This window comes from Heptranchias perlo, chromosome 13, assembly GCF_035084215.1.
Source record: "Heptranchias perlo isolate sHepPer1 chromosome 13, sHepPer1.hap1, whole genome shotgun sequence".
Classification (NCBI taxonomy): Eukaryota; Metazoa; Chordata; class Chondrichthyes; order Hexanchiformes; family Hexanchidae; genus Heptranchias; species Heptranchias perlo.
The window spans coordinates 20,736,114-20,752,095 of NC_090337.1; positions in this window are offsets into that span (position 1 = coordinate 20,736,114).

Sequence of the window (15,982 nt, forward strand, 5' to 3'; positions counted from 1 at the left end):
CACAAGACTGTTCCCAGTATTAGAAGACTGAGTAAAGAGGAAAGATTAGAAAGACTTGGACTATTGAGTCTTGAAAGGAGAGCAATGTGAGGGGACCTTATGGAGGTATACGAGATACTAAGTAGAAGAGAAATGGTTAATTCTAAGCATTATTTTAAATTAAACCACAACTAAAGGGCAAGGATGGTTGGTTGTAGAGGGTTGTTTTTCAAACTGGATGCCTGTGTCCAGCGGTGTGCCTCAGGGATCGGTGCTGGGTCCGCTGTTATTTGTTATTTATATTAATGATTTGGATGAGAATTTAGGAGGCATGGTTAGTAAGTTTGCAGATGACACCAAGATTGGTGGCATTGTGGACAGTGAAGAAGGTTATCTAGGATTGCAACGGGATCTTGATAAATTGGGCCAGTGGGCCGATGAATGGCAGATGGAGTTTAATTTAGATAAATGTGAGGTGATGCATTTTGGTAGATCGAATCGGGCCAGGACCTACTCCGTTAATGGTAGGGCGTTGGGGAGAGTTATAGAACAAAGAGATCTGGGAGTACAGATTCATAGCTCATTGAAAGTGGAGTCACAGGTGGATAGGATAGTGAAGAAGGCATTCAGCATGCTTGGTTTCATTGGTCAGAACATTGAATGCAGGAGTTGGGATGTCTTGGTGAAGTTGTACAGGGCATTGGTGAGGCCACACTTGGAGTACTGTGTACAGTTCTGGTCACCCTATTATAGAAAGGATATTATTAAACTAGAAAGAGTGCAGAAAAGATTTACTAGGATGCTACCGGGACTTGATGGTTTGACTTACAGGGAGAGGTTAGACAGACTGGGACTTTTTTCCCTGGAGAGCAGGAGGTTAAGGGGTGATCTTATAGAAGTCTATAAAATAATGAGGGGCATAGATAAGGTAGATAGTCAAAATCTTTCCCCAAAGGTAGGGGAGTCTATAACGAGGGGGCATAGATTTAAGGTGAGAGGGGAGAGATACAAAAGGGTCCAGAGGGGCAATTTTTTCACTCAAAGGGTGGTGAGTGTCTGGAACGAGCTGCCAGAGGCAGTAGTAGAGGCGGGTACAATTTTGTCTTTTAAGAAGCATTTGGACAGTTACATGGGTAAGATGGGTATAGAGGGATATGGGCCAAGTGCAGGCAATTGGGACTAGCTTAGTGGTATAAACTGGGCGACATGGACATGTTGGGCCGAAGGGCCTGTTTCCATGTTGTAACTTCTATGATTCTATGATTCTATGTACGGCCGCAAACTGGTAAAATACAAGTTCAGGAAGCAGTTCCTAAAATAAAATGTGATTATTAACTGGAGTAGGGTAATAGAGGCAACAAATCTGGAGCCATTCAAGAGGCAATTAGACATGGGGATGAGATGGGAACCATAGCTTTCTATGGCAGGATGAACTACATGTGCCGAGTTGCATCTTCTGGTAACTGCAAGACAAAGTGCTTTCAGCCAACCCCCCAGCAGAACTCATCTGGAATGGATGGTCTTACAATGACAGGAAAGGTGGTATAAAAGCAACTGGTGAAAGTCTCATTAAATACGTAAATAAGTCACAGTGGCAGTGGAATTTTCTTCTCTGATATCTGCTGCAAAGGGGACAGACACAAGAACTATCCGCAGTATGTCCCCCACCCCCCAGGAAACACCGGTGCGTCAAAAAGGGAGCGATGACCCAATGTTTACAGCTCCAATCCCAAATTCCTTCCCATTAGCACCCCCCCCCCCCACCCTAAATAATACCACCAATGCATCAAACACTTACAGAGGGAATTTGAGGCCCTTGTATTTACTACCCTACTTGGCAGACAATTCCAAATATTATGGCCCTGAATTTGTAATACATTAGTGGCATTATCCTGGCAGGCACGGAGCTAGCTGGGACACAAATTAGGACAGGACCCATTAGGGCTGGAGCGCTGCCTCTATTTTGATGCACCAGTATTTCCTGGGGGAAGGGGGCAGGCGCTTCTTGTATCTGCCCCCTTTGCAGCAGACATCAGAGAAGGAGACAGGACTGTATACAGTACCAGTGGTGGGAGAAGTGGGGTCCAGCAAATTTAGAAGGGCTGGCTTCCTAATGAAAGTGGCCTTCTTGGGAAGGGGCCCTTTTTTTTTGTTTGAGAGATTCTTCAGCCGGACCCGTCAGTACTTGTCCGCAGCGGTTGGCCAACATCACCAGTTCCTCCTCCCCCCACCTAACAGACACCCAGTTGTGCCAATACTGTCTCAGGCATCCATACATTTTGTTCAAATATTCTGACCTCCTGCAATTCCAATGGGGTTAGGGGTGCACCCAGCCCGCGCATGGAAATCCCGGTCTGCTGTTGTTAAGTGATCTTGGATTTTCAGGAAATATCACTCTTTGGAGATTCCTTCCAAATAACAGGAGAGCTGGTAGGCCTGGATTCTGAGTCACGTAGGTCTACTTTCTAGATGCCAAGGCAACCTGACAAAAAGCCAGGTCCTTCCTCGAGAGTAAGAAATGGAAATTAAGTTAAAGAGTCATCACGCAGCTGCTCACAGACACCACCTTGCAGCCAGCTTGGAGCGACACAGGGAGAGAGGATTGCCTGCTCTCAGCTGCAGCTGAATGTATGGTGCATGGAGGTCAAGGCAACAGGAGAACATAAAGGTTCTGGTGGATATAGAACCCAAGCGTAATACAGGATAGATTGGATTTTCATCTTATCTTTAATGTTGGATGAAAATCATTCCATGGGCATTGGGTCACATGGCTCCTGACAAGGTTTCAATGTTTCATTGGATTACAAATGTTATTTCTGTAGAAATATATGGATCAACCTTGTAATCAGCTATTATACAGATTGTGGAAAAAAAAAATTATTGTATTTTGTGAAGAAAAGCACATTTCAGTCCCATGGGCTAGCTGCTGAATGCCCTGCTCCATTTAAAGTGGCGTTACCAGCTGAAATTATACAAACATTATGCACCCTTTGAGACACTTCATTATAAATTTATAAATTATTGAAAATGGTCTGTTTTGAACACAGTCCATTTTCACAAATAACTGCTGCCTTTCCTCACTTTCTCTCTGTACATTTTTAGGATGGAACAGGCAGCTTGTCATGCAGTACGTATCAAGCTGATAGTATAGGGCAATCTTCTTATGCCCTCTCGGGGTGGACTTTATTATGAACTGATAAATACTTCAAATGGGAGCATTGTTTACAAACCACTGTACTGTCACATATGATTTCCTCCTGGGTTCCACCCAGAGTAAATGAGAGAAGGAAACATGCCACTCATGCATGAAGATGTAACAATTTGTAAACACAATATTCTGAAAGTATTTGTAACTCCATAATCAAGGTACCAAGAGGATCCTCAAATAATCATACAACACACAGCAAGCTTTCTGCGCCGCCATGAAAACATTCAACAATATAGTTTTACTGTTTGTGCAACTTCAATCTATCGTTAGAGAAAGCTTGTTAAAATGTCTCTCCCTCTGTCCATTATTGGAGTAATCAATGCAATAAGGAACAGAAGGAAGTTAGTAAAGCAGCTATGGATGTACCAACTTAAAATCTTGTAGTTTAGAAATAAAGAGGGTCCTGACAGTAATGTTGCACGTTAAACAATGATTAGGTAACTGCTCCAATCCAACTTTCTTACAAGTAACTTAGATGGTCAAGTGTATCCCTGGGGCGTCTGAGGTATATTGCAGTAATTCCCCATGTTTGCTAATTGTTCACCTTACATAAACAGTTCCTCCACAGGATCTCACAGTTGATGTCTGGAAACTTGGCCAGTTTTATAAGCTGGGGTGAGGACCCATTTTTTTATTCATTCATGGGATGTGGGCGTCACTGGCATGGCCAGCATTTATTGCCCATCCCTAATTGCCCTTCAGAAGGTGGTGGTGAGCTGCCTTCCTGAACCACTGCAGTCCGTGTGGTGAAGGTTCTCCCGCAGTGCTGTTAGATAGGGAGTTCCAGGATTTTCACCCAGCAACGATGAAGGAACGGCGATATATTTCCAAGTCAGGATGGTGTGTGACTTGGACGGGAATGTGCAGGTGGTGTTGTTCCCATGCACCTGCTGCCCTTGTCCTTCTAGGTAGTAGAAGTTGCGGGCTTGGGAGGTACTGTCGAAGAAGCCTTGGTGAGTTGCTGCAGTGCATCTTGTAGATGGTGCACACTGCAGCCGCAGTGCGTTGGTGGTGGAGGGAGTGTATGTTTAGGGTGGTGGATGGGGTGCCAATCATGCAGGCTGCTTTGTCCTGGATGGTGTTGAGTTTCTTGAGTGTTGTTGGAGCTGCACTCATCCAGGCAAGTGGAGAGTATTCCATTACACTCCAGACCTGTGCCTTGTTGATGGTGGAAAGGCTTCGGGGAGTCAGGAGGTGAGTCACTCACCACAGTATACCCAGCCTCTGACCTGCTGTTGTAATTACAGTATTTATGTGGCTAGTCCAGTTAAGTTTCTGGTCAATGGTGACCCCCAGGATGTTCTTTGTGGGGGATTCGGCGATGGTAATGCCATTGAATGTCAGGGGGAGGTGGTTAGATTCTCTCTTGTTGGAGATGGTCATTGCCTGGCACTTGTCTGGCGCGAATGTTACTTGCCACTTATCAGCCCAAGCCTGGATGTTGTCCAGGTCTTGCTGCATGCGGGCACGGACTGCTTCATTATCTGAGGGGTTACGAATGGAACTGAACACTGTGCAATCATCAGCAAACATCTCCACTTCTGACCTTATGATGGAGGGAAAGTCATTTATGAAGCAGCTGAAGATGGTTGAGCCTTGGACACTGCCCTGAGGAACTCCTGCAACAATGTCCTGGGGCCGAGATGATTGGCCTCCAACAACCACTACCATCTTCCTTTGTGCAAGGTATGACTCCAGCCACTGGAGAGTTTTCCCCCTGATTCCCATTGACTTCAATTTTACTAGGGTTCCTTGATGCCACACCGGTCAAATGCTGCCTTGATTTCAAGGGCAGTCACTCTCACCTCACCTCTGGAATTCAGCTCTTTTGTCCATGTTTGGACCAAGACTGTAATGAGGTCTGGAGCCGAGTGGTCTTGGCAGAACCCAAACTGAGCATCGGTGAGCAGGGTTATTGGTGAGTAAGTGCCGCTTGATAGCACTGTCAACGACACCTTCCATCGCTTTGCTGATGATTGAGAGTAGACTGATGGGGCGGTAATTGGCCGGATTGGATTTGTCCTGCTTTTTGTGGACAGGACATACCTGGGCAATTTTCCACATTGTCGGGTAGATGTCAGTGTTGTAGCTGTCCTGGAACAGCTTGGCCAGAGGCACTGCTAGTTCTGGAGCACCCAAGCCTTCAGCACCACAGCCGGGATGTTGTCGGGGCCCATTTGCTGTATCCAGAGCACTCAGCCGTTTCTTGATATCACGTGGAGTGAATCAAATTGTCTGAAGACTGGCTTCTGTGATGGTGGGGATCTCGGGAGGAGGTCGAGATGTATCATCCACTCGGCACATCTGGCTGAAGATGGTTGCAAACGCTTCAGCCTTGTCTTTTGCACTCACGTGCTGGATGTTCATGGAGCATTCTCCTCCCATTAGTTGTTTAATTGTCCACCACCATTCACGACTGGATGTGGCAGGACTGCAGAGCTTTGATCTGATCCGTTGGTTGGGAGATCACTTAGCTCTGTCTATAGCGTGTTGCTTCTGCTGTTTAGCATGCATGTAGTCCTGTGTTGTAGCTTCACCCGGTTGGCACCTCATTTTTAGGTACACCTGGTGCTGCTCCTGGCATGCTCTTCTACACTCCTCATTGAACCAGGGTTGATCCCCTGGCTTGTTGGTAATCATAGAATCATGGAAAATAGGAGCAAGAGTAGGCCATTCGGCCCTTCGGGCCTGCTCCTCCATTCAAAATGATCATGGCTGATCGTCTAACTCAGTACCCTGTTCCTGCTTTTTCCCCATATCCCTTGATCCCTTTAGCATTAAGAAATATATCTGGTAATGGTAGAATGAGGGATATGCCGCGCCATGAGGTTACAGATTGTGGTGGAATACAATTCTGCTGCTGCTGATGCCCAGTTTGAGCTGCTGGATCTGTTCTGAATCTACCCCTGAACACTTTCTGTTACTAGATTTAGTGTTGTTAAGTCACAACACATCAGCAGGATCTCTGCTATCAAGGGACTGATCGAGAATAAGTCATTTCTATCAGTTTGAAGTTCGCTATGTTAATCACCTCATGTTAATCAAAAAGCACTACTGGATTATAGATACTGCACCAATATAAAATCCAGATTGTCCCTTTAACTTATTGACTGCTGCATCAGCCTGTTTGATTTGACTGGAAAAGGCTAACCTATCGAATACAGAGCACAGTCTGCTAGACTTCATCCTGGGGCCTCTTGTATTGGTTGTGCAGTTTCAGGAAGATACTTACATATTCTAATAGCACCTTTCCTTAAAATTCTTTGGACTGATTTATAAAAATGTTTCAAAAGGATTTGAAGGTGCCCAATTCTACACCAAGTGGGTCCTCATTCAAACTGTTTGGGTAACATCTCATTGTTCTACAATATAGAAGCGCTGCAAATGCACCGTCATTAAAAAAGGAAAGAAAAGCTCTCGGTGCCATTATTAAACTTACAGTAGTTAGGAGTCGATGTCTTGTTAAATTGTGTTGAAAGGTATTCGAAAACCTTTGAGTGATCAGTCCATACATAAACATGAGGCTACAGGTTATTAGCTGTTTTATATTGTTCATTTAAATACCAATCTCAGAATATAATCAGAGAGCTCAGACAAGCCCAAGCTAACCCCTTCATATCCAGCATCAATACACCATCTCACAGAGATTGAGTACAATAGTGCACAGGTCAGAGTATACTGCTGAACTGTGAAACTGAGTAGATAAAATACATTTAAGACATGCTGTGCTCTGTTCAGGTTTCTACATATCTAGCCACGGGTTTGTGATGCAGCAACTCTATCACATAAAGGTCCTATATGTGAGTGCTAGCAGGTAGATTGTCGAATCAGAAGATGGAAAATCTGGTGCTTGCATGGATGAGCTGAGCCAGAAGTTGGTAGTAAAAGGGGGGGGGGGCAGAGGGGGGGGGGGGGGCAGAGTGCACTGAGGGGGCATGACTATCAGGAACTGGTAAAAATTCCCCACAAAAATGTTCCGGGCCACTTTTGGAGCGCTCTCCAATATTCTCTTTAAAGACTGCTGGATAAGCCACTCAAAGCCTGATACATGATGCATGCTCCTCCCATTTATCCTTGAAAATTGTCCATGAAATTAAAGCAGTGTTGGGCAATAAACTCTTAACTATTATCCCCATTGCACGATTTCTGCACACAGGCACAAACGTAAACAGCATCCTTGTTGGTTGCTGATCCAAATACTGTCATTGTCGTTCCTTGGTCAGCCAGTCGAGAGATAAATTTGAGTGGTGCAGGAAGGGAGACCTTGTATACTTGCCCTACCCAGCCAATTTATTCCCAATATAACCCAGCTGAGGCTGCTGAAGATTACTCACCTCTGGAGGAACTTCAAGTACAGATGTCCATTAAGGTGAAGATTCTAATTTCAGATAGCCTAGTCATGAATTGTCTTGTAATCCTAGAATAAAATCAAGATAATCTCAGTGAAAAGCAACCACAATCACTGAAAATTAATGATAGTACCTCTGGAAAAATACCACACAATTTTCTTATGTTACAAATAAAATCCTAAGACATGTTTTCAGATAATGTGGGAGAATGGAGATATCCATCACTCTGCTTGTTCCCAAATCCGAGCCTTTGACTGCTGAACAGCTAATTGTCTAGAACTTGTGTATTTATTGACTGTTTGACTGCAGTGTCTATTGAGACCTCATTGAGCAGAACAAATAAACTGCAGAGTTAGAGCACAACACATACCCTGCACCCACTCACGCTGAACCAAAGGTCAGAGAGCAGACTGCATCCCTTGAAGCACATAGTTGTTTAGAGCCACATTCATAAACAGCCATCTTACCGTTTATTTATTCCACCCAGTAAGTTATTTTCCTCACTATTTACCATGGACAATAACTAACTTTAAAAAATGGTTGAGAACAATCAGGATTTTAATTTAATATCCTTTTTTTCTAAAATTGTGAGTGCTAAGATCATCGAGTGAAGTATCTTGTAAGAGCCCAAAAATGTGAAGGAGGCGAGATGCCAATGGCTGTCGGGTAGCCATTATCTGAAGATACTTCAACATTGACAGTCGCTTCAATGGTTAATTCGGACATGTCCAAACTCCTGCGTGTGGGCCATTCTAGTCTTCGAATCCTGACAATCCAGCCCACAAAACTCCAAAATAGAAATTAAAGTATTGCAAATAGAACTGAGTTGCCAGAGCTCATGGGCTGCATTAGTTTGGATTTATTGGATATAGAGTAATGCATTAGATGGATTTTAAAATACTGATCAAATTATACAAACTGCCTCAAGATTCTAAAGACATTCAGAATGGTTCCCCCACATCCCAAAGTAATATAATTGAAAAGGTTATTCTCAATACACACCTCCCCTTCCTTTCCTAGTAACAGGATAATGTTCTGTGTTATAATTATTGGAACAGTTGTTTGTGATGCATAGTAGTCAAGGGAGTAATGGCCTGCTGGAGGAAGAAAGCATCCCAGCTTTAAAGTTGTGAATCTGGAAAAGCCCCACAATGGACATCCAATCAAATCATTTGGTTCTATTCCATATTAAGTGAATATTTTTAAATCCTACTAGACAAGTTTTCAAGTGCTACTGTTGTGCAGTGCAATGATTTGAAACCTGCTGTAGTTATGGAATGGTTATGTGTAAAACACTTTCCTCTTCCAACAAACATGGAAACATGATTCCCCATCCTGAAGCCTCCTAGTACCTCCATCATTGTTTCGGTTAAAAAAAGTATTCAAAACTCCAAAATCCAAATCTAGTTGAGAGCATTGATCCCAGGTACATAAAGACCGGAGACCATTCCATTGCAGGTATCGTTGGAACAGAGGAGAGACCAAAAGTGCTAGCTCAGTTCTTATTAATCACATTAAGATAGGCCTGGGTAGCTCGATGTTCCTGCATTACTCCAAACCATGTTTTATTAAATCAATTGTACTGTCTGCTGACTGAGTTTGTTTTTCTCAAACTGACATATTCCGATGCTTTGATCGTTCCTCGTATTGTTTTAAATCCTCCTTTATCTATTTATCTATCTATTTATCTATCTGGCTTTGTTTGCATAGAACAAAAATTTCAACTAGATCCTTTGTGCCATAGTCGAGTGTGTCCACTCACTCATGTCACACATGATTTATATATAGAGGACACAGGGGAAAGTCAATGCACACAGGGATGTCGGGTGGCAGACTCGGGGCTTTTTTGCCTAGTTTGACAGACTGATGGAATGCACAGTCCACATATCTGCTGACAATTTTCTTTAAAAGATGCAGACAGCCGTAACTATGTGTTCTCCCCGCCTTGTGTCAATACATGAATCGCAAGTAGGAAAACATGGAAAGAAAACATTGGAGCTGTGACCTGCCCTTGCTTTACCAGTAGTTGCACAGTTAGCCTTCACATTTAATCTTATTTGGCCCTCTTGACAACTGTGGCAGCCTCTGTTTGTCAGTTAAATAAATTCCATTTGTCTGGTCAGTGGGTACTGAGCAGAAGTTGTGCCAGTCCAGAAGAAGTTCCCAACTCTTTTATGTGAGAACCTATTGGATTACTGCAACATTTTGTTTGAATAACCCAATATGCACTGGGACAGCAAACTAAAAAAGTGAGATCTACAGAACTGAAGAGAGCTTCCAGGCCGGAATAACTTACCAGACATTTACTTACGAAAAACAAAGGAACATACAAAATTGACGGGCAGGAAAAGACCAGCTGGTCCATCAAGCCTGCCCCATACATGATGGCCGGAGCAACATGACTAAACACTCCCTCCCTTACCCTCTCCTGTCCAGCCCCCACCCCACAGCCATGTAATCTCCTGGAGAAGAAAAAGACAGAGAAAAAACTCTGGAAAATTCCTCTATGACCCCCACAGGTAATCGAAACCAGTCCAGGAGATCACATGGACCAAGTATTATCTATAAAGACACTTACCTTCTATATGATGCAATCTCTGCCCCAGTCAGGAACCGGTTCAGCTTCCTCTTGAAGGCATAAAAAGAGACAGCACTTACCACACCAACCGGCAATGTATTCCAGAGGCTCACCACTCTCTGGGAAAAGAAAAACTGCCTTACATCTAGTCTCTTCCTACTCTTCCGTAGTTTAATAGGGGACACGCTGTTGGGTGCTCCTCGTATTGCAGATTACTCGATCAGTAAAAGTTTCTCAGGTCCTCTGGTGATCCTAGAATCATGGAATCATAGAATGGTTACAGCACAGAAGGAGGCCATTCAGTCCGTCAAGTCCGTGCCAGCTCTCTGCAAGAACAATCCAGCTAGTCCCACTCCCCCGCCCTTTCCCCATAGCCCTGTAATTTTTTTTCTTTCGAGTACTTATCCAATTCCCTTTTGAAAGCCACGATTGAATTTGCCTCCATCACCTTTCAGGCAGTGCATTCCAGATCATAACCACTCACTACGTAAAAAGGTTTTTCCTCATTTCGCCTTTGGTTCTTTTGGCAATCACCTTAAATCTGATTCCTCTGGTTCTTGACACTTCTGCTAATGGGATCAGTTCCTCTCTATCTATTCTGTCTAGACCCCTCATGATTTTGAGCACCTCTATCAAATCTCCTCTCAACCTTCTCTGCTCTAAGGAGAACAACCCCAGCTTCTCCAGTCTATCCATGTAACTGAAGTCCCTCATCCCTGGAACCATTCTAGCAAATCTTAGCTGCACCCTCTCCAAGGCCTTCAAATCCTTCCTAAAGTGCGGTGCCCAGAATTGGACACAATACTCCAGTTGTGGTCGATCCAGTGTTTTATAAAGGTTCATCAAAACCTCCTTGCTTTTGTATTCTATGCCTCTCTTGCCTGCTGGTGATAGATGACCCCAAAGGGAGTTGTAGCATAGGATGGTCTGATGGAATTAGTTCATGGCTACAGCCACTGAATTGTTCTACAGGTTTCTACTCAACTTGGATTAGTAGTGCTTTTCAAAGCGAGATACGTAAACAGGCAGTGTGGCAGTGCCATCATGGCCTATCCAATGCCATGACCTTCCGTTTGGTAGTTGGGTGTTACAAGCCTTTTTCAAAGTATTTTTGTACCACCTCTTTTGCCTACTGCAGGAACGGAAGCCATTTTTCAGATCATAGCGCTCATCCCTTCCCAACTCATTTTCCTTCCCTTCCCATTGTTTTCTCCCACTTGCTCCTACCCAAGTCCGGTGGCTTATGCACCTGACAGGACCTGCTCCTCCTCTCAGCATGCTCCTAGCACTAAGGGCCCAGATTGCTGCTTGTGCAAATTGCACACAGGAACTTCCATTTACGTGAGAATTCCCACCTATAGTATACACAAGTGGTATTCCAGGCCATTAGCTCTGGGGGCACGCTATCAGGAGGAGCAGGGATTGCCAATGCATTCGTCACTCAACTCAGGAGGAACAGCTGTTGGGCAAGGTGAAGTGGGAGGGGCGGGGGAGCGGGGGGGTGGGGGAGAGGATGAGAGGCAGTTTGGAAGAAGGGTCCCTGGCATCGTTGATTTGTGTCACACTGGCTAGGCTCCAAAAAACTGATGTTAGCCCAAAAAATACTGATGGTAGCCCAAAAAACACTGATGGTTGGAATGTATGTTTCTATTTTCATAAACTGTCAGATTTTTCTCTCCTACCCATTACTGCCAGTTATCCTTCTACCTCCAGTTGCAATAAATGATTTAATTACTAGAAATTCTCTATTCCTTCTAAAAAACAATGTATCCCACTGCCTGAAAACAAAAATTTTAAAAATTCAGTTTTAAACAAGTTGTACCCTGCAGTTCCACTGTTGCCCACCTAGTGGAGACATCAGATAAGAACCAGATATTTCAGTGCATCTTTTTGGGGATTTTTTTTTAACAGACTAACTCTGAAATTAAACCTCGAGCATTTAAAGTGCAGTGTTTTTTTCATTGTCTGTACCCTCCCTTGGTTTGATTTTCTATTCTCTTCCCATATTACCAACAATTGCAATTCTCAAAGCGAGTCCTGAAGCAGAATCCATGGTAGTGACAAAAGGTATCAGAGAGTTGTATCGTTTGATCTTTTGCCTGAGGGTCTCTTGAAAATTATATTTGTGTGAACCTCGAGCATTAAAAATTAATGAGTGTTGGCACTGTTGAATGTTCTATTTTCATTTCCCATTTGATGGTTGGAAATGGCACTGAAGGTTACCATGATAGGCAGGCCAGAGGTGAATAATGGGGATGTGAGTATTCTGGAGTTTCACTCAATTGCCTTTGGGGATCAGGAGTATTTATGCAGAATTTTTCCTCAGGAGATTAAATGGTGGAGTGGAGTCTGTGATAAAGTACATAAATAGCCTGTGGAAAGGAATGGACTTTATGATCAGTCTATTCTCCTATCTTTTTATTGTTTCTTTGTGCTGCATTATATTGTCTATTCGTTCTCCCAATCATGTCTCTTTTATACATTCATTCCATAGATTAGGGTAGTTCTTGACTTTGTGCAATAGTGTAAAACATGTGAAAGCGAGATGGCAGCCTGTTCGACACTATCGCACAAAGTCAAGATCTACAGCATGGATTCCTTTTAAAAGGGAGCATTAGCATATTTAGGAGTTTTGCGCAGACTTAGAATTTAAAACAGCCACTTTCCACAATAGGCATTTTACCAAATTACCAATTTAGCATCAGATTCTGGGTTTGATTTTGTGCTGCATTGGTTGAGATAAATTGATGGAGTTAGATGAAGAAGGATGGGAAGAGGCTCATGTGAAGCATAAGCACAGGCCTGTTGGGCCGAATGGCCTGTTTCTGTGCTGTACATTCTATGTAAATTTGTTTCATTTAGAATGCTTACAACACTTGAACGTTGCATTGGAACTCCCTTTCAGAATTGTAGGTGTTGACTATGCTAGACTCTATCCTTAATCTACACCGGCACCAGAATTGATCAGCTAGAAGAAGGAATAGCTCTTTCCCCCAGCCTACCAGTAACCCCCTTTCTCTTACTGTAAGCCACCTTGGTCCCTTTACTTCATGTTATCCCTTGTAGCTCAGATAATTTACCCTCTCTATTTGCCCATATTTTGGAAGTCATTTGTATTTTTAGCATTTTGTTATTAGGGCCAAACAATTTATACTTATTTTCTAGTTCAATACATCCAGTTCTGTGTCATTAAAATGAGTTTCTATTGTGTTGGTTAGTGTCCTAGTCTGCAGATGCAGCAGCAATTCAATTCCTTTATAGCTGTGTGTGCATCATTAGCACATACTGCAGTCTCCTTACGGATGAGTGGTGCACACATTACATGTTAACACAATGTGCACTGACTCAAACAATGGAATATCAAATATGGGTCATGGAAAACATCCAAAAATTATTGATGCATTAATATATATCATGTGCTGCATATGCATCTATGCAAATCAAAGCAGAATTTAGGTTATAGAGTATTATAAAATGAGGGTGTATTCTGTAGAAAGATTATTGGATGTAAAATACATGAACAATTAAAAACTCTGGACAATTACATTGGAGTTTGATATTTTTAAAGTCAGAAAGTAAATTAGATTTAATGATTTAAGTAATTTGGTGCATAGTTAAAAATTGAACTGATTAGTGTCAAAAATCAATGAAACCAATATTAATTCCAAAGCATTACCAAGTATCCAGCTTCAGGGAAAGATGATACTCCCAACCCATTAGAATTTCTACACCATGTGGGATGTCAAATTGATAGAAAATACGGGCAGCAGGGTGCCATGGCCCAAATGGAAGGTGTCAGAGTGGTGGGGGTGCAGGTTGATGCCAGCCATTGCCACCATGGCAAGATGTGAAATAGGATTCAATAAATCTGGTACTTTGTGGGCTGACACCTGAAAAAATGACTATGAAACCTGCTGGATTGTTGTAAAAACCCAAACTGGGTCACTAAGTGGACTGCTGTCCACAACCTGCACTGGATTATTTTATTATTATTATTCATTCTTGGGATGTGGGCGCTGCTGGCAAGGCTGGCATTCATTGCCCATCCCAAGTTGCCCTTGTACAACTGAATGGCTCGCAGGCAAGCCAGACCACTTCAGAAGGCAGCTAAGAGTCAACCATGTTTGTGTGGGACTGGAGTCACGTATAGGCCAGACAGGGTTAAGACGGCAGGTTTCCTTCCCTAAAGGACATTAGTGAACCAGTTGAGTTTTTACGACAATCCGACAGCTTCGAGGTCAGTTTCCAGATCTTTTAAAAACTGAATTCATATTCTCACACTGCCATGGTGGGACTTGAACTGACATTGTCTGCATTATTAGTCCAGACCTCTTGGTTACTAATCCAGTAACATTACATATGATACCAGGCATTTGAAGTGGCACAACAAGCCATTCAGTTGGAAAACAATTCCTTGAGAAGAATTACCTTCTCAGGGCAACTAGGAATGAGGGACAAGCAATAAAAGCAGCCTTTGCCAGTATTTCCCACTGTGCCATTGTGGGAGATTGGTGAGGGTAGCCTGCTCCCATAAGGAAGTCTCTTATTTGGGGAATTGAGCTTTTCATGCTGCTCCTCAGGATTCCTTGTAGCATAAGAGTTGTCACAGAGCCTCTTTTACCATCAGTAGAGCAACTCAAGCTTTCATAGCAGGCTAAGCAAACAACTGAGAGTAGACCACATGCCTGCTCTCTTATCTCAGGATAGCATGTGGCACAGCGTGAACCAGTTACAGGCCCAGGAGAAAATCTCCTCTCCACCAGATTTTCTTCTCTGCACTCTGCCCAGGTGATGCTTAACACCTAGGCAGTAAAGACGACTCTCGAACCCCCTTACTTCCCTGTCCCACATACAAGTGTTCGCTTTTGCATGGTTTTTAGATCACAATAAACACGTTTGGTTTTTCTTTCTGCTTACTTTTAGCCAGTTAGGTTGAGCGTGCGAGGGGAATAAACATCTGGGCCAGGATTTTGTCCCGGAGCCGGGAAGGGGGCGTGGGGTGTTCGAATCGCTGGACGGGAAACCTGGAAGTACGGGTTTCCCGGACGTCCTTCCAATTTTGATATAAGGACATTTTTTTTTGTCGGTTTGCTGTCCAATAGGCTGGCCTGATTGACAGGCTGGTCTCATTCGGACGGGAGCAGAGCAAGGAAGAGGACGTGAAAAGGTAAGTCTTAGATTGTATGGATGGGGGGGGGGGGGGGGGGGCATGGGTGGGCAAGGAGGCATCGGTGGGCACGGTGGGGGGGTCAGTCATCGGTGGGGAGGTCAGTCATCGGAGGTCAGTCAGTGGGGAGTCAGTCATGGGGTAGGGGGGGAAATCGGGGGTCATGGGGAGGGCAATCGAGTGTCAGTCGCCGGGGGGTCAGTTGTCAGTCACTGAGGTAGAGGGGGGGGGTCGGGATCGGGGGTCATTGCGGGGGTCCGCGATCATTGGGTGGGGGGGGGTCTGTGACCGTAGGGAGGGTCTGCGATCGTAGAGAGGGGTCCGTGACCGTAGGCGGGGGTTACTGCAGGTAGACTTGTTGGGCCTGGGGGAAGCACTCCTGCTCCTCCGGGCCCACAAGCTGTGCCAGAAAGGCACATACCTGCAGTTTCTGGCTTCTCGCCTCCACTCACACAGCGTTAAGGAGAAGGCCTGGGAATCCCGGGCCCCAGGGGTTGCAATCGCAAAACCTTTCAAAATGGAGACCCACAGCCTCCAACCCACCCATTTTTCACAGTTAAAATCCTGCCCCTGGTGTCTTCAGTTTTTAATGAAACTCAAGGAGTTAGCATTTTTCTTTTTAAAAACACTTTATTTATCAATTGTGTATAAAAATAGCACCAAGTTCAACACGGAGTGTGCTCAACAGTAAAAAGCATTTT